Source organism: Mobula birostris, chromosome 2, assembly GCF_030028105.1.
Source record: "Mobula birostris isolate sMobBir1 chromosome 2, sMobBir1.hap1, whole genome shotgun sequence".
Taxonomy (NCBI): Eukaryota; Metazoa; Chordata; class Chondrichthyes; order Myliobatiformes; family Myliobatidae; genus Mobula; species Mobula birostris.
Window position 1 is genome coordinate 135,072,163 of NC_092371.1, and position 23,208 is coordinate 135,095,370.

General features: G+C 42.2%; 1 protein-coding gene across 3 annotated transcripts in view; it reads right to left on the reverse strand.

Moving 5' to 3' along the window:
• The window catches only part of tjap1 (tight junction associated protein 1 (peripheral)), a 182,766-nt gene that overhangs the window by 146,634 nt on the left and 12,924 nt on the right, over nucleotides 1-23,208 (reverse strand). The window contains exon 2 of one of the 3 annotated variants that reach the window (XM_072248671.1): nucleotides 9,733-9,766. The exons of the other annotated variants lie outside the window; for them this stretch is intronic. The gene's annotated coding sequence lies outside the window, so the exon portion shown is untranslated. The remainder of the gene's footprint in view (nucleotides 1-9,732; nucleotides 9,767-23,208) is intronic. 3 annotated transcript variants of the gene reach the window in all.

Genomic DNA, 23,208 nt, shown 5'->3' on the forward strand with positions numbered 1-23,208 from the left:
TGTTTGTGATTGTTGGAAGGCAATCACCTCAATCTCAGAATATCACTGTGTTTCTCTGGGCAGTTCCAAGGTCTAACCAGCTTGATTAATGGCATGAACATCAATTTCTCTCCCCTATTCCCATTTTTCCTCTCTCATCTTGTTAAAGTTGAATCTGAATAAAACTCGGGAGACCAGCTTCTTATAGTTACAACAGTTTATTGCGCACCCTCCTGCAGGAGTTTGAGACCCAGTTGCCAGAGGGAAGGCACATAAATACTGCCACCATCCGACAAGTGGGCCCCCTCTCTCCAGTTAACAGCTGTATATTTATACAAAGTAAGCCCCATGCATTACTGTTGCAAGATGTCATTTGAACTGGTACACCCACCAAATCTGTTGGTGCAAAACTTAGCTACAGATAAGAGAGTCTGCTAGATCAAAGCTTAATTACAGATGGATGTGCTGTCCAGTACTTATCAGTTATTCTCTTTGCTCGGCCCTGACTTAATTACAGATGGATGTTCATTCCTGTTCTTATTGGTGAGTCCTCCTCCCCTACTCAAACAAGGGTACAATGTACGATGTTATGTAACTCTCAATGTCTCTCTGCAAGCTGAGGAGAACTGGTAATGAGCCTGTCTTAGCTAAATGCTGAAGACAGAGTTTACTTCAGTTCAAAAATTCCTATTCAGTCCCAATTATTCTTTTAGCCAGAGGTTACATAGGTTCAAAATGATTTTTTTTATATCCCCAATTCCTCAATCTAAACTCCTTACCTGCCCATCACCTCCCTCTGGTGGTGCTCCTCCTTTTCTCTCTTCCATAACCTTTGGTCCTCTCCCATCAGATACCCACTTCTCCAGCCCTATATCTCTTTTACCTATCAACTTCCAAGTTCTTCACTTCACCCACACCCCACCCCCGACACTCCAGATTCTTTCCACCATCTACAATGCACATCAGAAGTATTCTTCTGTCTACCTGCAAATCCAATGACACACAACATAACAAAAACAAAGCATTCCACTAGACTGCCGCCCTGTCATCCTGAAATATTCATTCTCACCACTACTAATACAACAGGATGTCCAAGTGAAAAAACAAATAGCACTGCACTGATTTACCTAGGTTAATATCATAACAATGCCCAAGAAGCATGGGAACACTATTCAACTGTAGGTTACCTTCAAGTCACAAAAAGTCCAGACTTTTAAGCATATTGACCTTCAGTCTTGGTAGCTAGATACAAATCCTGGAGCATCCTCCTAACAATATTCCTCCCCTGCCAGTTTGTGCTCCTTCTCCTCCCCCAGTCACCTTATTCTGGCTTTTGACCCCTTCCTTTCCAGTCCTGATGAAGGTGTTGGCCCAAAACCTTGAGTGTTTGTTCTCCTCCACAGATACCGGCTGACTTACCAAGTTCTGCCAACATTGCGTTTGTGTGTTGCTCAACATTTCCAGCATCTACAGAAAGTCTTGTGTTTGATGTTCTGGGAGTACCATTACTCTACAAAAGCAGCTCATTACCACCTTGTCAGGAATAATCAAGTATGGATAATAAATTGTGACTTTATCAGCAGTGTCATATGCTATCAAGAAAAAGTAAAGTCCCTGGTAGAAAGGTTTATGGACATTGTTATATCTTTAAATATGTTTTTGATCCTGGTGGTCACAAGTGTATTTTCTTCTATACAGGAATCTGATTAGTTCCCTTTTCCTGTTTGATGTTAAACATATCACTAATTACAAATGTTTTTATTCATATGCTCTGTATGTGATTGAAGTCCAGAGTGGGCCTTTTCCATCTAAGATTGCTTTAAGTCCTCAAAATGTTCCCTATATTTCTCATAGATTTTGTATTCAAAGCACATAATTTGCCATTGTTACACTAAATTTTCCTCAGTGAGGACAAAATCATTTGCTCAAGAGGCCAAAGAACAAAATCAGATTCCCAGAAGCACACCAAATATTAGGGGATTTGCTTGAAAATCCAATTCTCCAAGTAGGCATGGTCCAAAGTACAAAATCAAGAATGATGCTCAATGCTCAGCTTAGCTGCATTAATAAGACTAATATGTCAAAGAAAGGTACTGTGCTAGGAGCAAAAGCACAGAAATCATTGCAGACCAAAGAGGTCACTTTCAGTTCAACCTCCCCTCAAAGTATAAATCATCACAATGCACTTGCTGATAAAAAAAATTAAGACAAGTAATTTGTTTTTATTTACTAATATGTTATATTATCCTTAACTTTCCAAATGAAATTTTCCCATTTATTGACATTGGGTGAACAAGAAACTATTTTGACTTCAGGATGTTCAAAGGTTCCCATACATTAACATGAATAAGCAGTGGCATTGTGTTTTATGATAAAAATCTAACTAAGGTGTTCAACCAAATTAGGTTATGCAAAATGCTTTCTACCCTCCATGCTGCAACAACCAAAAGGAGTTCACCTATGGGATATAGAGCACTTCACGTATCTTGTTCTCTCCTTTACACTACAGCAAATTGGAGGTTGAAAACTTTGACATACAAAGCACACTAGACATTTCAAATGTTTATGTTTCAACAACCCCTTTAAAAGATGGAAATGACAAGACTGCTACCAGTTCTTTTTCAGTCTAAATCTCAAGTCTATTATCCTTTCACATTTCAAGCATTCACACAACAAAATCCAATACACAAAAGACAGAAATTATTGTCGAGAAAAGATTTGATACAAGCAATTAAGCTAGAATATCAAAGGGCCAAAAGTGAGGGAAGGGATACAATAATATAAAAAGAATATATTCTTTTCATCTAGCAGTCAAATGTCGTCCATTATATCTGCCGAGGATGTGTTCCGCTGTCATCCTGGTAGCGGTATACATTCCACCTCAGGCCAACATCAGGGAGGCACTGAAGGAGTTGAGCAACTCAGTCAGCAGGCACAAAGCAGCACACCCGAATGCCTTCCCTGTCATTGCAGATTTCAACCAGGCCAGCTTAAACAAGTTTCTGCACAACTACCACAATCATATCAGCTGTGGAATCAGAGGAGCCAACATAATTCACCACTGTTACGCCACCATCAAGAACACTTACCGAGTCACTCTTTGGAAAATCTGCTCATTTGGCTATACCATACACACCATATAGGCAGAGGGTAAAGACCACACCATCAGTGGGGAGGACCAACAAGGTATGGTCAAGGGATGCAGAGAAGCACTTACTGGACTGCTTTGAGTTGATGGACTGCACAACATTCAGGGACTCCTCTTCGAGTCTGAATAAATATGCCACAGTTGTCACTGAACTCATCAAGACCTGTGTGGATAAGTGTGTGCCTGCAAGAACATACTGGGCATACCCAAACCAAAAGCCATGAATGAAACAGGAGATTCACAGCCTGCTGATGGCTAGAGCTGTGGCATTCAAGACCAGTGATTGAGAACTATACAAGTCCAGGTACGACCAATAGGAGGCTACTTCAAGGGTGGAAAAAAAACAATTGAAGTTGCACGTCAGCTCTGGCAGGGTTTGCAAGCCATGACTTCCTACAAAGCAGAACCTAACATCATGAATGCTTGTGATGCTTCACACACTGATGAGCTTAACACCTTTTATGCGTGCTTTGAAATTGAGAATAAAACTACATCTGTGTGAATCCCTGAAGTATCTGGTGTTCTGTGATGCCTGTCTTGGAGACCGATGTCTTTCAAGTGGATGAACCCTCACAAAGTGTCAAGTCCTGATGGTGCACCTGGTAAGGCTCTGAAAACCTGTGCCAACCAACCAGCAGGAGCACTCAAGGAGATCTTCAATTTCTCACTGCTGCAGTCATTGATTTCCACTTGAATGAAAAGGATGGCAATCATACCAGTGCCCTAAAAGGGCAGGGTGAGCTGCCTCATTAAGCATCACCCACAGCCATTCACATCTACTATGATAAAGTGCTTTGAGAGGTTGGTCATGGCTGGAATCAACTCACGCCTAAGCATATACCTGGACCCACTGTAATTTGCCTATTGCCACAATAGGTTTAAAGCTGATGCAATCTCACTGGATCTCCACTCAGCTTTGGATCACCTGGCCAATAGCTATACTTACACCAAGCTACTGTTTATAGCCTGCAACTCAGAATTCAACAACATCATACCCTCAGTTTGAATCAGAAAGCTCCAAAATCTGGGTCTCTGTACCTCCCTCTGCAAATGGATCCTTGACTTCTTCACCGATAGACTACAGTCTGTGCGGATCAGAAATAACATCTCCCCCTCACTGACAATCAACAATGATGCACCTCAAGGATGTGTGCTTAGACCACACCTCTACTCTCTCTACACCCATGATTGTGTGGCTAGGCACATTTCAAAAGATATCTATAAATTTGCCAATGACAACTATTATTGGCAGAATTTCAGATGGCGATAAGGAGGAATACAGGAGTGAGATAGATCAGCTGTTTGTGTGGTATCACATCAACAACATTGCACTCAACATCAGTAAGATGAAGGAATTCATTGTGGACTCAGGAAGAGGAGGTTAAGAGAACACACAACAGTCCTCATTGAGGGATCAGCAGTGGAAAGGGTGAACAGTTTCAAATACCTGGATGTCAACGTCTCTGAGGATCTATCCTGAGCCCAACATATTAATGCAATTACAAAGAGACATGACAGCAGCTATATTTCATTTGGAGTTGGAGGAGACTTGGTATGTCACCAAAGACACTCACAAATTTGTACAGACATACCGTAGAGAGAATTCTAACTGGTTGCAACACCATCTGGTACGGAGGGCCCACTGGACAGGATCGGGAAAAACTGCAGAAAGTAGTAAACTCTGTCAGCTTCATCATGGGCACGAGCCTCCCCAGCGTTCAGGACACCTTCAAAAGGCAATGCCTCAGAAAGGCAGCATCCATCATTAAGGATTCCATCATGCAAGACATGCCCTCTTCTATTGCTATCTTCAAGGAGGTGGTACAGGAGCCTGAGACACACAAGCAACATTTCAGGAACAGTTTCTTCCCCTCTGCCATCAGATTTCTGAATGGAAAGTGAATCCCTGAACACAACCTCAGTACTTTTTAATCCTCTCTTTTTGCACTACTTATTTTTCTTTTTTTAATACATACTTATTGTAATTTATAGTTTATTATTGCAATGTATTGCAGCTGCAAAACAACAATTTTCATAACATATGCCAGTAATATTAAACCTGATTCTGAGAATTATTCAAGGTAGCAGTGTACTTTACAGACACAAAGATTTTTAAATACTGGGGAAAATATTCCACCTCAACCTTTCCTAAGCTCTCCCTCAACAAGGTGTTAATGAACAACCAGCTCCAGGACTCCCAGTCATTCAATATCTAGCATCCATGTCCTGCAAAACCCAGATAACGTGAATGATCGAAATTTACGTGATTCTGACAACTATCTGATATGTTCAATATGGCTCTCCTGCTCCAAATTACTAGCCCATAACTCATCATGTGGAGAACTACAAAAGCTAACAAGTTGAAAGTTCATATCATTCAATAGATTTCTGAATTAAAGGAGAAACATGTGGGTAACCAATTTAATGTAACTACGCTGCTGAAATGTGAGCATCTATTTAAAAATGGTTAGCAATTGTGCCAACACATTAACAGTAAACCAGTGTTAGCAACACCTACTACACATTAACACCTGCAGCAGGAAAAGTGCAATGAGAAAAAAAACATTTACGATTCTTATTAAGGCAATTTTTAAGCCAAATCAAACCAATATTTCACAATAAAATACATAATTTATTACAGTCTGTTTTTAATGCCACTGTTTTATACAAATTGTAAAATTTGTACAAATGTATACCCACATAAAAATGCAACTAACTTTTTAAAGAAGCATTGTTACAGCTGTGATTTGTCTACCACTGAAATCTGTAAGGACACAAGAAATTGTCCCCATATATTCAGTTCACCCATGAAACCCAGTAAAACTGTGCATTAAAAGCAAAGGCGACTGAAGGTATTGGACAGCTTTAAGTAGAACATGCTGAATTACGTATCAGCTTTGAGAGAAACTGTTTCATCGTTCAAGTCCAAATTCCAATGAACATATCTCTGCTGGACTTCAATACGAAAAAAATTAAGGGTTTTGCAGTCATCCAGTATGCTTCTACATTGATGATCGTTTGGTGCAAAATCTAGGACAATGCTGCCAAATTATGAGGAATAAGGTCAGAGAGAGGAGATACAAATTATCAGCATAAGGAAAAGCATGGATTTTTTTAAAAATAAAAATACTGTAATGCAGTTTACGCTTTTCAGAACATGTAGCTGACAGGCTAACTGTTGTCCTGTTTACTTCTACATTCCATCACAGTCATCTCAGTCCACTCGACTTCTTTCAAATGATTTTGAGAATAATGTCCAAAGCAAATTCCTACTGAAGCAAGCACATTAAAGTAGTAATCCTAAAGTAAGCATTGTATAGATTAACATTTTTCATTATGCATTAAAAATTCAGACTAAAATTAAGGAGTCAATTGAAATGTCAATTTTTATTGCAATCTGTACAGTTCAAATAATCCCCAGCTTCACAAGTACCAAGGTCCAGACTTATCTGCAAATACACTTCATCACTAAAATCCCTACAGCAATACGCCATTCCTTGGAACAAAGTCCATTTTCAAAACTACTCCTAGATTTGCCTCTCCCTATACCGTGAAATAGTTCATGTGCATATAAAACATGAGTCACAAATTAAATTCATACCTTATAATTGATTAAACTACGTTTCCTTCATGAGCTGCAATGAGAATGACCATTCTCACTACTCCTAGACCTGACGAAGGGTCTCGGCCCGAAACGTCGACTGTACCTCTTCCCATAGATGCTGCCTGGCCTGCTGCGTTCACCAGCATTTTTTAAGTGCGTTGCTTGAATTTCCACCATCTGCAGATTTCCTCGCATTTGCATTCTCACTACTCCAACCAGTTTATGAAACTAATAAATTCCAGTTCTATACCAATAACCCAATTGTTTTAATATAACTATTGAAGATCACCATTTTGTCCTCTTTTAAATAGAACATTCATATCATATTTATAGGATCTAAATGGAAATCACTCGACCTTATAGCAGACAAACTGGGTGAAATTTCTCTTACCCCAAATCAGAAATTTAATTTCCAGATCCCTTTCCATATCTACCTTGAAACTCATATGCTCACCAGTCAAGTAGTCCTACAGCCACAAATTACATCCTCCAAGATTAAAGTTACACTGCCCCTTAACGACAAGGACAATAAATGTCCTACAATATAAAAGTTTTATGCAAAGACCATCCCATTTAATACTGGGGAAGTTGAAATCTCTTACTATTATAATGCTATTTCTCTTGCACCACTAATTTCCCTACATAGCTGCTCCATTTATATGGAATAAACAAGGTGCAACCACTATAGTGGTGTTATACTCTCGGCTTCCCAATTGCTAGCAGGAGCTAAATGAACAGATATTCAGGCAGATCATGGTACGATGGATACTCAGTGTTGGTTCAAGAGTGTCAACGTAGGTTCAAACTAAAGAGCTAAAAGGGGCAATTAGAACATTATATTTAATTCCCTTATTTAAATTTAGGTTTGCATGACAACAAAGCAGGATGGCTATTGGGGGCACTGAGGCTCCAGTGGAAACTAGACAGTTTGAGGTACTGGGCAAATGAGAACAAATGAAAGAGAGAGGAAGAGGTTAACTGCCCATCGAACCTGCTACATCAAGATCACAGTTCATCTAACGTGGCTGGGTCCCACCCAGCTGCCTTCTCTCCATATACTTCAATTCCCCTACTATCTTAAATATATTTAATGAGTTAACTTCTATTACTTCCCTGGGCAGAGAATTCCGCAGGGAAACTCTCTACGAAAGGCAGGTCCTGCTCATCTCCTAGATCTACTCCCCCGAATTTTGACATCATGTCCTCCAGGTCTCATCTCACCTTTGAGTGTTAACAACTTTCCTACCACCATCTATCCCTTTCATAGTTATGTTTCTATAAGATCCCCTCTCATTCTTCTGAATTCTAGCAAGTATAATTCAGGACTCAATCTCTTCTCATTGACTAACCTCTCATAGCCGGAATCAACCTAGTGAACCTCCCCTGCTCCATCTTCAAAGCCAATATATCTTCTCTCAAATAAGGAGAGCAGAACCACATGCACTACTCACCATTACCTTGCAGTTACACCATAACCTCTTAAATTCAATCCCTAAATATTCTATATTTTCTTGTTACCTGGTGCACCTGCAAACCAACGTTTTGCAATTCATGCACTAGTACTCCTATTCCTCCGCACAACAACATGCTGCAATCTTTCATCATTTACATAATCTGATTTTTCCTTCCAAAATGGATGACCTCATATTTACCAACAACGTAGTCAATCTGCCTGACCCATGCTCACTCACTCAACCTATCTACATCTCTCTGCATCCTCTGCACAATTTGTTTTTTCACTCAATTTAGTGTCATCAGCAAACTTAAATATTCTACACTTACCTCTGGCTTCCAGTTGTTCATGTATAGGGTGAACAGTTGCAGAGGCAGCAAAATCATTGTAAACAGTAGGGATTTAGAACTCATCCCAAAACATCAGAAGAAACAGAAACATTAATTGCAGTTAAATGTATTTGGAAATGAACTTGAAGAGCAATGATCTGTAGTAACTGCGAGGTGGAATTAGGTTGACAGCCTTTTTCATCTGGCACAAACATGACGGAACAGCTCCTCCTGTGTTGTAAACTTTCTATCATTCCATGTCTTACCTGAGACAAATTCCCATTGCATGGTAGTAAAAATGTACTCTTTACATTGATGTTTTGATAGGTATTGAGTAAATTGCAGAAAGATAAACAAATGTGACTGAGTTCAGTATTTCAATGTACTAATGCATTTCTCATCAACCTCATGGCCATCCTTACAGGACAACCCCTTAGGAAGATGTTGATACATAGCAGCCACTGAAGAATTTCTATTTTTGATGTACACTAAATTGATGATGGAAAAATATCACGAAAATAATTCCCCTCTGTGAATTGGAAAGTTATACTAAATTTTAAATCAATAATAATTTGACATTGATTCCCAATTCTCTATATACAGAATTGTGTTAAAACTATTTAAATGTGATGTCAGGCAATCCTAATCTGCTAAAATCAGAAGAGCTGATAACTAAGTGCTCATCATGTTTTCAACACAGGACTCTTTTGTTAATCATACCACCAACACAAAGGCACATAAACTTCAGGCAAACAAATAACTCCAATAAACCTGATGAACACCACTTACTTTTGCATATGATTTTTGAAATTAAATTGATCTTAATGTGATACAGCTCCATGACTGTAAACAAGCCACTCAAATAAATTACTTCTTTAATACTGTAATTGGAAAAGTTATAGAAAATGCTGGGGATACTCAGTAACTCAAACATCAGTAGAAAGAAAAACAGAGTCTAATATTTCAGGACAATGACTGCTAAAATTTTGACTCTGTTCCTCTGTGCAAAGTGGTACCTAACCTGGTGAGTATCAATAACATCTTGCTTTTACTTCAGATTCCAGCACTTGCAGATTTTTGATGGTGAATTGAGAAACAACTTTTAGTCATTTGAGAGCATGTGACATTTACAAATTTTATTCTGTTGAAACAAACCAATAGCAAACCCCACATTATAATGTAAATTGCACCTCTGAATATAACAAACTGCTTGACTTACTGTTCATAGGTGGATCTACAAGTTACAGTTTTTCCTGAAAGAGATCAGAAATTGAAGAGTGGTTACTGCATGCCTCTAACCACCATAACAGACTCACTAACTCAAAAGTAACATTCACTGCTTAAAATATATTCCTTTGTCCATCTCCCTCTCAGACGCTGCATGACCAGCTAAGTTTCTCTAGTAGTTCATGTATTTCTCCAGATTCCAGCAGGTAGGTCTTTTCTACCTACACTTCTCCCAACTCATTCTTCAGTTTCTCTTTAACATGATCCATCATTCTTAGATTACAGTCCTGACAACCGACATCATCTGCACTATAGCATTGGGTCCCAAATTAAGTCCTTTTGCTCTGCACAATTTTCACTGATATTTCCACAACAAAGACAGCATCCATCTGAAAATTATCAGAAATTACTTATCCAAATCACAGTGAGCATTGAGTAGAGCTGCTGGAACAGCCATGCACACTTTACTCAGAAATCAATGAAACTAGAAAAGATTGAATTCTGTTCAGCCCTATTCAATTTCATAAGAAGCCAGAATGAGGGAGAAGTAGTAGCAAGTGCAACCACAGTCAAGGCACCAAGAGAGGAAGAAGCAAGGACAATGGGTGGTGGCACAAATGTACTTCGGTTAAATCCTATCAAAACATTTCTATAACCTTTAATGCAAACATTAACTACAACCAAGATAAAAGGCCTTGATATTTTTAAATCATCACTAATAGATTAAGGAATATAATTTGGGGGGTAACCCCTAAGGAACCAGCTCTTGGCTCTCAATTGTCTTTTTACGTATATTGATGACTTGGAGGGGATACAAAATGCAAGGTTTCCAATAACACAAAAATATATGAAAAGGCATGTTGTGATGAGAACATTGTTATTGTGGAATTGGATTTAGATAGATAGAGTAATAGCTGAAAAACTGGCAAATGGAGTTTACTGTGTGGAAGTATGAGGTCATGAACTTCAGTCTGAAGAATCAAAAGGCACATCTAAATAGAAAATGCAAATAAATAACATTTTGGCGGGATCTAAGTCTTCTGGTGCATGAATGCTGTCTCCAAACAAGAAACAGCCCTTCCCGACACATTTCAACTTGTAGTCTGAGACTTCAGCCAGGCTTAAAGAAAATGCTAGCAACACACATCAAAGTTGCTGGTGAACACAGCAGGCCAGGCAGCATCTTTAGGAAGAGGTACAGTCGATGTTTCAGGCCGAGACCCTTCGTCAGGACTAACTGAAGGAAAAGTTAGTAAGAGATTTGAAAGTGGGAGGGGGAGGAGGAGATCCAAAATGATAGGAGAAGACAGGAGGGGGAGGGATGAAGCCAAGAGCTGGACAGGTGATTGGCAAAGGGGGTAAGAGAGGATCATGGGACAGGAGGCCCAGGGAGAAAGACAAGGGGGGGGGGTAACCAGGAGGGCAAGGGGTATAGTCAAAGGAACAGAGGGAGAAAAAGGTGAGAGAAAGAATGTGTGTATATAAATAAATAACGGATGGGATACGAGGGGGAGGTGGGGCATTAGCGGAAGTTAGAGAAGTCAATGCTCATGCCATCAGGTTAGAGGCTACCCAGACGGAATACAAGGTGTTGTTCCTCCAACCTGAGTGTGACTTCATATTTACAGTAGAGGAGGCTGTGGATAGACATGTCAGAATGGGAATGGGATGTGGAATTAAAATGTGTGGCCACTGGGAGATCCTGCTTTCTCTGGCGGACAGAGCGTAGGTGTTCAGCAAAGCGGTCTCCCAGTCTGCGTCGGGTCTCGCCAATATATAGAAGGCCACATCGGGAGCACCGGATGCAGTATATCACCCCAGCCGACTCACAGGTGAAGTGTCGCCTCACCTGGAAGGACTGTCTGGGGCCCTGAATGGTGGTAAGGGAGGAAGTGTAAGGGCATGTGTAGCACTTGTTCCGCTTACAAGGATAAGTGCCAGGAGGGAGATCAGTGGGGAGGGATCGGGGGGACGAATGGACAAGGAAGTCGCGAAGGGAGCGATCCCTGCAGAAAGCGGGGGGGGGGGGGGGAGGGAAAGATGTGCTTAGTGGTGGGATCCCGTTGGAGGTGGCGGAAGTTACGGAGAATAATATGTTGGACCCAGAGGCTGGTGGGGTGGTAGGTGAGGACCAGGGGAACCCTATTCCTAGTGGGGTGGCGGGAGGATGGAGTGAGAGCAGCTGTGCGTGAAATGGGGGAGATGCGTTTGAGAGCAGAATTGATGGTGGAGGAAGGGAAGCCCCTTTCTTTAAAAAAGGAGGACATCTCCCTCATCCTGGGATGAAAAGCCTCATCCTGAGAGCAGATGCGGCGGAGACGGAGGAATTGTGAGAAGGGGATGGCATTTTTGCAAGAGACAGGGTGAGAAGAGGAATAGTCCAGATAGCTGAGAGAGTCAGTAGGCTTATAGTAGACATCAGTGGATAAGCTGTTGGCTCCATCCCTCCCCGTCTTGTCTTCTCCTATCATTTTGGATCTCCCCCTCCCCTTCTCAAATCTCTTACTAACTTTTCCTTCAGTTAGTCCTGACGAAGGGTCTCGGCCTGAAACGTCGATTGTACCTCTTCCTAGAGATGCTGCCTGGCCTGCTGCGTTCACCAGCAACTTTTGATGTGTATTGCTTGAATTTCCAGCATCTGCAGAATTCCTGTCGTTAAAGAAAAGCATATAACCTGTAGCACCAGAGGTCCCAACATTCTAGACCACTGCTATATTAAGGTATGCCTACCATTCCTTGCCTGGACCGCATTTTAGTAAATCAGATCACTTGGTTGTCTCCTCTTATCTGCATAGAGGCAGAGCCTAAAAAAAAAAGGCTTCTGAGATTAAGACAACTAAGAAAGAGGTGGTTGCAGGAGGCAGAGGAGTGATTAAAGGATTGCTTTGAGTCAGGATACTGGGCCATGCTCAAGAATTCATGTACAGATCTGAATGAATACACTATGGTTGTAACAAACTCCATTAAGACGGCTGTAGATGACTGTGTCCCCACTAAATCTTTCAGTGTTTTCCCAAATCAGAAGCACTGGATGAACAATGAGATAAGAAATCAGTGAGGACCAGATCAGAGGCATTCAAGTCTGGAGAACTGAAAAAAGTTACAAGAGATGCAGGAATGATCTCCAGAAAGCAAACACAAAGGCAAAATGGAAATTCCAGACCAAACTTGAACCAAAGGATGCTCGACAGCTATGGCAGGGCGAGAATGCTATTACCTCCTATAAAGTTAAATGAAGTAATATATAGAGCTAGCAGGGTTTAGCTTCCAGATAAGCTCAAAACCTTCTATGATTGCTTTGACTGTCAGAACATGGAGAAAACATTGCGAACCCCCACATGCCCTGATGATCCTGTGATCTCAGTCTCTGAAGCCGACGTGCAGGCTGCCTTCAGGATGGTGAATCCACAGAAAGCACCTGGACCAGATGGGGTACCAGACCATGTACTAAAGACCTGTGCAAACCAACTAGCTGGCGTGTTCACTGAGACCTTTAACCTCTCGCTTCGACAGTGAGGTATCTACCTGCTTCAAGTTGGTTTCAAGAAGAGCATGGTGACCTGCCTCAATGACCATCACCCAGTTGCATCTTACATACACAGTGATGAAATGTTTAGAGAGGTTGGTGATGAAGCACATCAGCTCTTGCCTGAGAGATAACTTGGATCGGCTCTAATTTGCCTACTGGAGCAACAGATGCTCAGCAGATGCTATCTCATTGGCTCCTCATTCAATTCTGAAACATATGGACAGCAAAGATGCATACATGAGGATGTTCTTTTTCAACTATAGCTCAGTATTTAACTCTATCATCCCCTCAAAATTAATCAATAAGCTCTAAGACCTTTGCTTCAATACCTTCTTGTGCAACTGGATCCTGGATTTCCTTGCTTGTAGACCACAGTCAGTTCAGAATGGCAAGATCTCCTCCACAATTTCTATCAATACAGGTGCACTACATGGCTCCGTGCTTGGCACCCTGCTCTACTCGCTTTACGCCTATAACTATGTCGCTAAGCACAGCTGCAATGCCGCATTCAGGTTTGCTGATGACACCATTGTGGGCCTAATCAAAGGTGATGAATCAGCATACTGGAGGAAGATTGAAAATTTGGCTGAGTGGTGTCATAACAACAACTTCTCACTCATCAATGAGCCAGTCCTCAGAGGAGGATCAGAGGTGCAACTTTATATTCCTGGTTGTTACTATTTCAGAGAACCTGCCCTGGACCCTGCATACAAGTGCAATTGCAAATAAAAACACGGCAATGCCTCTACTCCGTTAGGAATCTGCGGAAATTTAGCATGACATCTAAAACGTTGACAAACTTCAGTACAGAGTATACTGACTGACTGCTTATAGGCCTGGAATGGAAACACCAATGCCTTTGAATAGAAAATCCTACAAAAGGTAGTGGATTCAGCTCAACACATCACAGGTAAAGCTCTCCCAACCACTGAACACACCTACATGTTACACTGTCGTTGGAAAGTAGCATCCGTTATCATAAATCCCCACCACCCAGATCATGCTCTCTTTTCTCTGCTGCCATCAGGTAAAATGTAAAAAGTACAAGGGCCTCAGGACTCGCACCACCAGGTTCACAGAACATAGAATAGTACAGGCCCTTCGGCCCACAATGTTGTGCCGACCCTCAGACCCTGCCTCCCATATAACCCTCCTCCATAAATTCCTCCATATACCTGTCTAGTAATCTCTTAAACTTCACTAGTGTATCTGCCCCCACCACTGACTCAGGCAGTGCATTCCATGCACCAACCACTCTCTGAGTAAAAAAAACCTTCCTCTAATATCCCCCTTGAGCTTCCCACCCCTTACCTTAGAGCCATGTCCTCTTGTATTGAGCAGTGGTGCCCTGGGGAAGAGGTGCTGGCTATCCACTCTATCTATTCCTCTTATTATCATGAACACCTCTATCATTTCTCCTCTCATCTTCCTTCTCTCCAAAGAGTAAAGCCCTAGCTCCCTTAATCTCTGATAATAATGCATACTCTCTAAACCAGGCAGCATCCTGGTAAATCTCCTCTGTACCCTTTCCAATGCTTCGACATCTTTCCTATTCTGAGGCGACCAGAACTGGACACAGTACTCCAAGTGTGGCCTAACCAGTTTTATAGAGCTGCATCATTACATCGCGACTCTTAAACTCTATCCCTCGACTTATGAAAGCTAACACCCCATAAGCTTTCTTAACTACCCTATCCACCTGTGAGGCAACTTTCAGGGATCTGTGGACATGTACCCCCAGATCCCGCTGCTCCTCCACACTACCAAGTATCCTGCCATTTACTTTGTACTCTGCCTTGGAGTTTGTCCTTCCAAAGTGTACCACGTCACACTTCTCTGGGTTGACCTCCATCTGCTACTTTTCAGCCCACTCCTGCATCCTATCAATGTCTCTCTGCAATCTTTGACAATCCTCTACACTATCCACACCACCAACCTTTGTGTCATCTGCAAACTTGCCAACCCACCCTTCTACCCCCACATCCAGGTCGTTAATAAAAATCACGAAAAGTAGAGGTCCCAGGACAGAACAGTTACTACCCCTCATCCATCAGGCTCTTGAATAAAAGGGAATAACTACATTCACTCAAATTACAGTGTCACAGTAGCATTACAAGTGCACAGATATAAATATTAGAAGAGAAGTAGGAAGAATAAAAAATAAGTTAACACAAACAGTCGAACAGGAGGGGGTCATCACCTCCCCAGCTGTAGGTTGACTGATTATAGAGCCTAATGGCCAAGGGCAAGAACAACCTCATATAGCGCTCTTTGGGGAGCACAGTTAACTTAGTCAATTACTAAAAGTGCTCCTCTGTTCAGCCAAGGAGGCATGCAGAGGGTGAGAAACATTGTTCCAGAATTGCCAGGATTTTCCACAGGGTCCTTTGTTCTACCACAGCCTCCATTGTGTCCAGTTTGACTCCTATAACAGAGCCAGCCTTTCTAATCAGTTTATTGAGCCCGTTGGCATCACTAGTGTTGATGCCATTGCCCCAGGAAAACACCACATGGAAACATAGAAACATAGAAAATAGGTGCAGGAGTAGGCCATTCAGCCCTTCGAGCCTGCACCGCCATTCAGTATGATCATTGGCTGATCATCCAACTCAGAACCCTGTACCAGCCTTCCCTCCATACCCCCTAATCCCTTTAGCCACAAGGGCCAATCTTCCCACAAGGGAAGATTGTACTAGTGACAACACACTGGCAGAACATGTGAAGGAGAGGCCTGAATACTCCAAAGGACCTCAGTCTGCTCAGGAAGTAGAGGCGACTCTGGCCCTTCTTGTACACAGCCTCTGCTTTGATGCTCTACTCAAGTCTGTCATCCAGGTGCACCCCAGGTACCTGTAGATCCTCACCACATCCACATCATCAACAGAAACAGAGAGCAATGCAGGTTTAGTCTTCCTAAAGTCCAACACCATCTCCTTTGCCTTACTGATGCTGAGCTACAGATGATTCAGCTTGCACCTTTTGACAAAGTCCTCCCCTGGCAGGGCCCTGTATTCATTCTCCCATCCTCCCTTTACACACCCAACTATTGCCGAGTCATCAGAGTATTTCTGCAGATGACATGACTCACTATTGTATCCAAAGTCCAAGGTACACCAGGCAAACAGGAAGGAAGCCATTACAGTCCCCTATGGAACCCCAGTGTTGCTCATAGCCATGTCTGACACACAGCTCTGAAGCAACACAAACTGTGGCCTGCCAGTCAGGTAGTCCATTATCGAGGATAAAATGGAAGTGCCAATCTACATTGAACGGAGCTTTCCCCCCAGCAATGAAGGCTGTATGGTATTGAAAGCACTTGAGTTATCAAAAAAAAACATAATCCTCACAATGCTGCCCTGCTTATCCAAATGGGAGTAGGCTCTGTTCAACAGGTAGATGACATCATCATCAACTTCAGTGTGCTCCTGGTAGACAAAGAGCAGGGAATCGAGGCTGATCAGACCAGGGCACATACGACCAGCCTCTCTAAGTTGACGGTTGAAGAAGTTTGGTATAGGCCCCCAAATTCTAAGAGCTTTCTATAGGGGCACCATTGACTGGCTGCATCACTGCCTGGTATGGGGACTATACTTCCCTCAATTTCCCTCAATCGCAGGACTCTGCAGAAAGTGGTGTGGACAGTTCACCACATCAGTGGATGTGAGCTTCCCACTATTCAGGACATTTACAAAGACAGGTGTGTAAGAAAGGCCCGAAGGATCATTGGAGACCTGAGTCATCCCAATCACAAACTGTTCCAGTTGCTACCACCCAGGAAACGGTACCGCAGCATAAAAGCCAGGACCAACAGGCTCCAGAACAGCTTCTTCCACCAGGCCATCAGACTGCTTAATTCATGCTGACGCAACTGTTTTTCGATATTATATTGACTATCTTGTTGTACATAAGATTTATTATAAATTACTATAATTACACATTTTGACAGAGACATAACATGAAGATTTTTACTCCTCATGTATTGGAAGGATGTAAGTAATAAAGTCAGTTCAATTCAATTCTGGAGTCTTCATGATAAGCGAGGTCAGGGTCACTGGATGGTGATCATTCAAGACTTTTGGTTGGCCCTTCTTGGGTACTGGGACCACACATTATGTTTTCCACACTGTCTGGACCCTTTCCAGGCTGAGAGATTGAAAATACACTGGAGAACTCCGCACAACTGCTCAGCACATTCCTTCAGGACCTTGAGGTTCACACCATCCAATCCCAATGCTTTGCCGTATTTGAGTTTCCCCAGTGTCCTTCTCACCTGCTCGGTAGTAAAGGTAAGTCCATGAGTTGATGGAAGGTGGGGGCTGGGGGAAGTGAAGATTGGGACGATAACAGTTGGTATGCGGAGGTTTGGATGGTTGGTGCGAGGAAGGGATACAGACAGTGGTAGGCTGTGTTCATCCACATGTTGAACTGGAAGGAGGGAGGCGGGAGGAAGGGAGACACTGGTGTTGAAGGAGCATTGGGTGCCCCTGCACCTGGATTGGTGTGCTGGGGGGGGGGGGTTTGAACAGGAGGGCAATTGTCAAACCTATTGAAGAACTGATTTAGTTCATTAGCCCATTCACAGCGGCATTCCAATGCTCTACAGCCAGGCTGATTGAAGCCAGTGATGTTCTTCATGCCTCTCCACAACTCCCATGTGCTACTCTGCCCGAGCTTATTCACCAACTCTCTCCTGTAGTCCCCTTTAGCCAACTTGACCTCCTTTATCTCCCTCTGCATGTTTCAATTCCGCCCTGTCTCCTGAGGCTCTCTTTTTGTGGTTGAGAAGAGCCTTTGGTATTGACCTATGGTTTGTTGTGAGGAAAGCAGCGAACAGTCCTTGCTGGTATTACAGTGTCCACACAGGAGTTAATGTAGCCAGTGATGCAATCAGCAAGTCCATTAATGTCCTACCCATATGGTTCACAAAGCATATTCCAGTCAGTAACCTCAAAGCAGCCCTCGATGGCCTCTGGAGACCAGTTCTTTATTATCTTCATCGTAGCTAGCTGTTGCTGTACCTTGGGCTTTGGGGGAGAAGCTGACAGCGATGCAGGTGGATGGTCCCCTGGTGTCATGGATTCTTGATTACCTGACTGGCAGAACACAGTAAGTGTGCTTGCAACACTGTGTGTCCGACAGAGTGATCAGCAGCACTGGGACTCCACAGGGGACTGTCTTGTCTCCCTTTCCCTTCACCATTTACACCTCGGACTTCAACTACTGCACAGAGTCTTGTCATCTTCAGAAGTTTTCGGATGACTCTGCCATAGTTGGAAGCATCAGCAAGGGAGATGAGGTTGAGTACAGGGCTACTGTAGGAAACTTTGTCACATGGTGTGAGCAGAATCATCTGCAGCTTAATGTGGAAAAAGACTAAGAAGCTGGTGGTAGATCTGAGGAGAGCTAAGGTACCGGTGACCCCTGTTTCCATCCAGGGAGTCAGTGTGGACATGGTGGAGGATCACAAATACCTGGGGATACGAATTGACAATAAACTGGACCAGTCAAAGAACACTGAGGCTGTCTACAAGAAGGGTTAGAGCCGTCTCTATTTCCTGAGGAGACTGAGGTCCGTTAACATCTGCCGGACAATGCTGAGGATGTTCTACGAGTCTGTGGTGGCCAGTGCTATCATGTTTGCTGTTATGTGCTGGGGCAGCAGGCTGAGGGTGGCAGACACCAACAGAATCAACAAACTCATGCGTAAGGCCAGTGTTGTTGTGGGGATGGAACTGGACTCTCTCACGGTGGTGTCTGAAAAGAGGATGCTGTCCAAGTTGCATGCCATCTTGGTCAATGTCTCCCATCCACTACATAATGTACTGGGTGGGCACAGGAGTACATTCAGCCAGAGACTCATTCCTCCAAGATGCAGCACAGAGCGTCATAGGAAGTCATTCCTGCCTGTGGCCATCAAACTTTACAACTCCTCCCTTGGGGGGGGTCAGCCACCCTGTGTCGATAGGCTGGTCCTGGACTTATTTCATAATTTACTGGCATAATTTACATATTACTATTTAACTATTTATGGTTCTATTACGATTCATTATTTATGGTGCAACTGTAACGAAAACCAATTTCCCCCTGGGAACAATGAAGTATGACTACGACTTATACAATGGCATGAGCTGAATCAGGTTGTGATCTGATCTTCCAAGTTGGGGGGGGAGGAGGAGAGAAGAGAGAGAAGATAAAATGTTATCTTTAATATTTGCATACAAGAGATTGGGTGTTTATTTTCTCTTGTATGACACTTTACAAAATGTACTTTGATAATAAATTTACTTTGAACTTTGAATCACGAAGATAGCACGCAGGCTTGACAAGCAACTAAGGCGGCAAACAGGGATCAGACCTTCAAAAACAAGAAATTTAGCTACAGTTGTATTGGGTGTTGATCAGGCTACACCTGGAACACTACAATTACCTAAAAAAGGACAGCAGCAGTAGAAGAAGTCTAACAGAAATTCACCAGACTAATTCACAGGATAAGTTTGATGATGGAGAATGGTAGAACAACAATGGCTGGAGCTTGGGAGCAATTCAGAAGGTGCAGGATCAGTTCATCCGAATGAAGCAGTATTCTAAAGGGAGAAAGAGGCAACTGTGGCTCACAAGGGAAGTCAAAGACAATATAAAAGCCTTTCAAGAATGCTAGATTCTGGAATGGTTCCAGAGGACTGGAAAATTGCAAAATGTCACTCCACTCTTTAAGGAAGGAAGGCCAAAGGACAAAAAATTATAGATTATTTAGCCTAATTTCGGTGGTTGACAGACTGAAAAGTCCATTTGGATGAGGTTTCGAGGTACTTGGAGCACACAATAAAATAGTTGAAGTCAGCGTAATTTCTTAAGGGGAAATCTTGCCTGACAAATCTGTTGGAAATTTTTGACAAGGTGACAGGCAGGATAGACAAAGGAAAGTCAATGGATGTTGTTCACTTGTTCTTTGATGAGATGCTGCACATGAGACTTAAACAAGAGCCCATGGTATTTCAGGAAAGATAATGGCATAGGCAAAAGAGTGGCTGACTGGTAGATGGCAAAGGGTGGGAATAAATGGGGCATTTTCTGGTTGGTTGCTGGTGACTTGTGGTGTTCTGCAGGAGTCGGTGTTGAATCCGCTACTTTTCACATTGTATGTAAATGACCTGCATAATGTAACTGGTGGCTTTGTGGCTATATTTGTGAATGTTACAAAGATAGGTGGAAGGGCAGATAGTGTTGAAGCAGGGAGTCTGTAGGAGAATAGAAAGGTTAGGAGAATAGGAAAAGAAATGTAAATGGAATACAGTGTAGGGAAGTGTACGGTCACGCGTTTCGGAAGGAAGAATAAAGACAGACTATTTTCTAATTGGGAGCAAATTCAGAAAATGGAAGTAAAAAGGAATTTGGGATTAACTTGCAGGTCGAGTCAGTAATAAGGAAGGCAAATGCAGTATTAGCATTAATTTCAAGAGGACTTGCGTATAAAAACTAGGATGTGATGCTAAACTTTAGAAGGCATTGGTCAGACTATGTGTGGAGTATTGTGAACAATACTTGGCCCCAAATCTAACAAAGGATGTGCTGGCATTGGAGAAAATTCGGATTAAGTTCAGATTAATGGTCCCAGGAACAAACAGGTTAACATATGAGGATGATGTTTTTTGGGCCTATTGTTGCATCTCCAGCAACAATGAATATAGAATTGAGTCAAGTTTTATAAACAAACATGAACATTTATTAAACTCTGCTCAACAATAGCAAAAAGTATTCAAACGACTAACTTAACCGGAAGTTAACTACTATACGGCAACTCTGGAACAGTTCTTAAAGTGGTAAATTCAAACACAGTCTTAAAATGGTGAATTTGAAAGTCCAAGTGATTTACACAGTCAATAAGGAGAGACTTCTCTGGAAACTGATTTCTTCGAAGACATGACGTTACTGCTGATTCTGTCCAAAGGATTCATGATAAAGGAAATAAAATGGCTTAAAGGAACTGACCTTTTCCCTGGCGAATGAACACTGCACAAACCTTCCTGATCTTACAGGGGTTATCTCAGATGCAGGCCACTAATTCTGAACGAAGATTCAATAAGGTTATCCTGTATTAAACCGCCGAACGACACCAACTTTACTCAATCCTTCAGGTTCCCATACTTTAGTAAGGTCTTCACTCTCCAACACTAGAGTCACAATAGAAAGTAAAACTCCACCTTAAAACGAAACTGCATCATGAGATGAATACACAGCATAACGGAGTAACTGACGAATTAAACAACAAGTCAACTATGTAACAACAGCGGTTTCCCGTTATATACCTGTTGAGAACATGTCATCACGTAACCTCACACTGGCGGGAAAATTACATCACCCCACCATCACAAGACCATTACATCATGCTCACAAGATACTCACGAGATATGTAACACTATAACCATATAACCATTACAGCATTGAAACAGGCCATCTCGGTCCCTCTAGTCCGTACCGAACGCTTACTCTCACCTAGTCCCACCGACCTGCACACAGCCCACAACCCTCCATTCCTTTCCTGTCCATATAGCTATCCAATTTTACTTTACTCAATTAAGTTTAGAAGAAAGAATGGAGATCTCATTGAAACCTACCAAATATTGAAAGGCCTAGATAGAATGGATGTGGAAAGGACGTTTCCTACAGTGGGTAAGTCTAGAATAGAAGGATGTCTCTTCATCAGAATCAGGTTTATCATCACTGACATACAATGACTATAAAAAGTATTCACCCCCCTTGGAAGTTTTCATATTTTACTGTTTTACAACATTGGATTACAATGGATTTAATTTGGCTTTTTTGACACCGATCAGCAGAAAAATACTTTCATGTCAAAGTAAATACAAATTTCTACAAAGTAATCTAAATTAATTACAGATATAAAACACAAAATAATTGATTATATTGGTATTCACCCTCTTTAATATGACACACAAAATCATCACTGGTGCAGCCAATTGGTTTAGGGAATCACATAATTAGTTAAATGGAGATCACCTGTGGGAAATCAAGGTGTTTCAATTGATTGTGGTAAAAATACACCTGTACCTGGAAAGTCCAAATGCTGGTGAGTCAGTATCCTGGCAAAAACTACACCACAAATAGAAAAGGACACACCAAGCAACTCCACAAAAAGGTTACGGAAAAGCACGAGTCAGGAGATAGATACAAGAAAATTTCCCAGTCACTGAATATCCCTTGGGGTACAGTTAAGTCAATCATTAAGAAATGGAAAGAATATGGCACACATGTAAATCTGCCTAGAGTTGACTGTCCTCAAAAACTGAGTGACCATGAAAAGAGACGAATGAGGGAGACCACCAACAGACCTATGACAACTCTGGAGGGCTCACAAGCTTCAGTGGCTGAGATGGGAGAGCCTGCACTTACAACAACTGTTGCCCGGGTGCTTCACCAGTCACAGCTTCATGGGACAATGGCAAAGAGAAAACTACTGTTGAAAAAAAAACTCACTTGAAATCTCAGTTAGAGTTTGTCAGACGCATGTTGGAGACTCCAAAGTCAGCTGGAAGAAGCTGCTGGAAGATGGTCTGATGAAACCAAATTTGAACTTTTTGGCCATCAGACTAAACACTACATTTGGCATAAACCAAACACTGCACATCATCAAAAACACACCATCCCTCCTGTGAAACATGATGGTGGCTGCATCATGCTGTGGGGACTCTTCACTGCAGCAGGCCCCGGAAGACTTGTGAAGGAAGAGCATATAATGAATACAGCTAAATACAGGAGATTGTGGAGGAAAAACCCTATGCAGTCTGCAAAAGAACTGCAACTTGGGAGATTTGTTTTCCAGCAAGACAACAGCCTTAAGCATAAAGCCAAAGCTACACAGGAATGGCTTAAGAACAAAGTTAATGTCCTGGAGTGGCCAAGTCCAAGTCCAGACCTCAA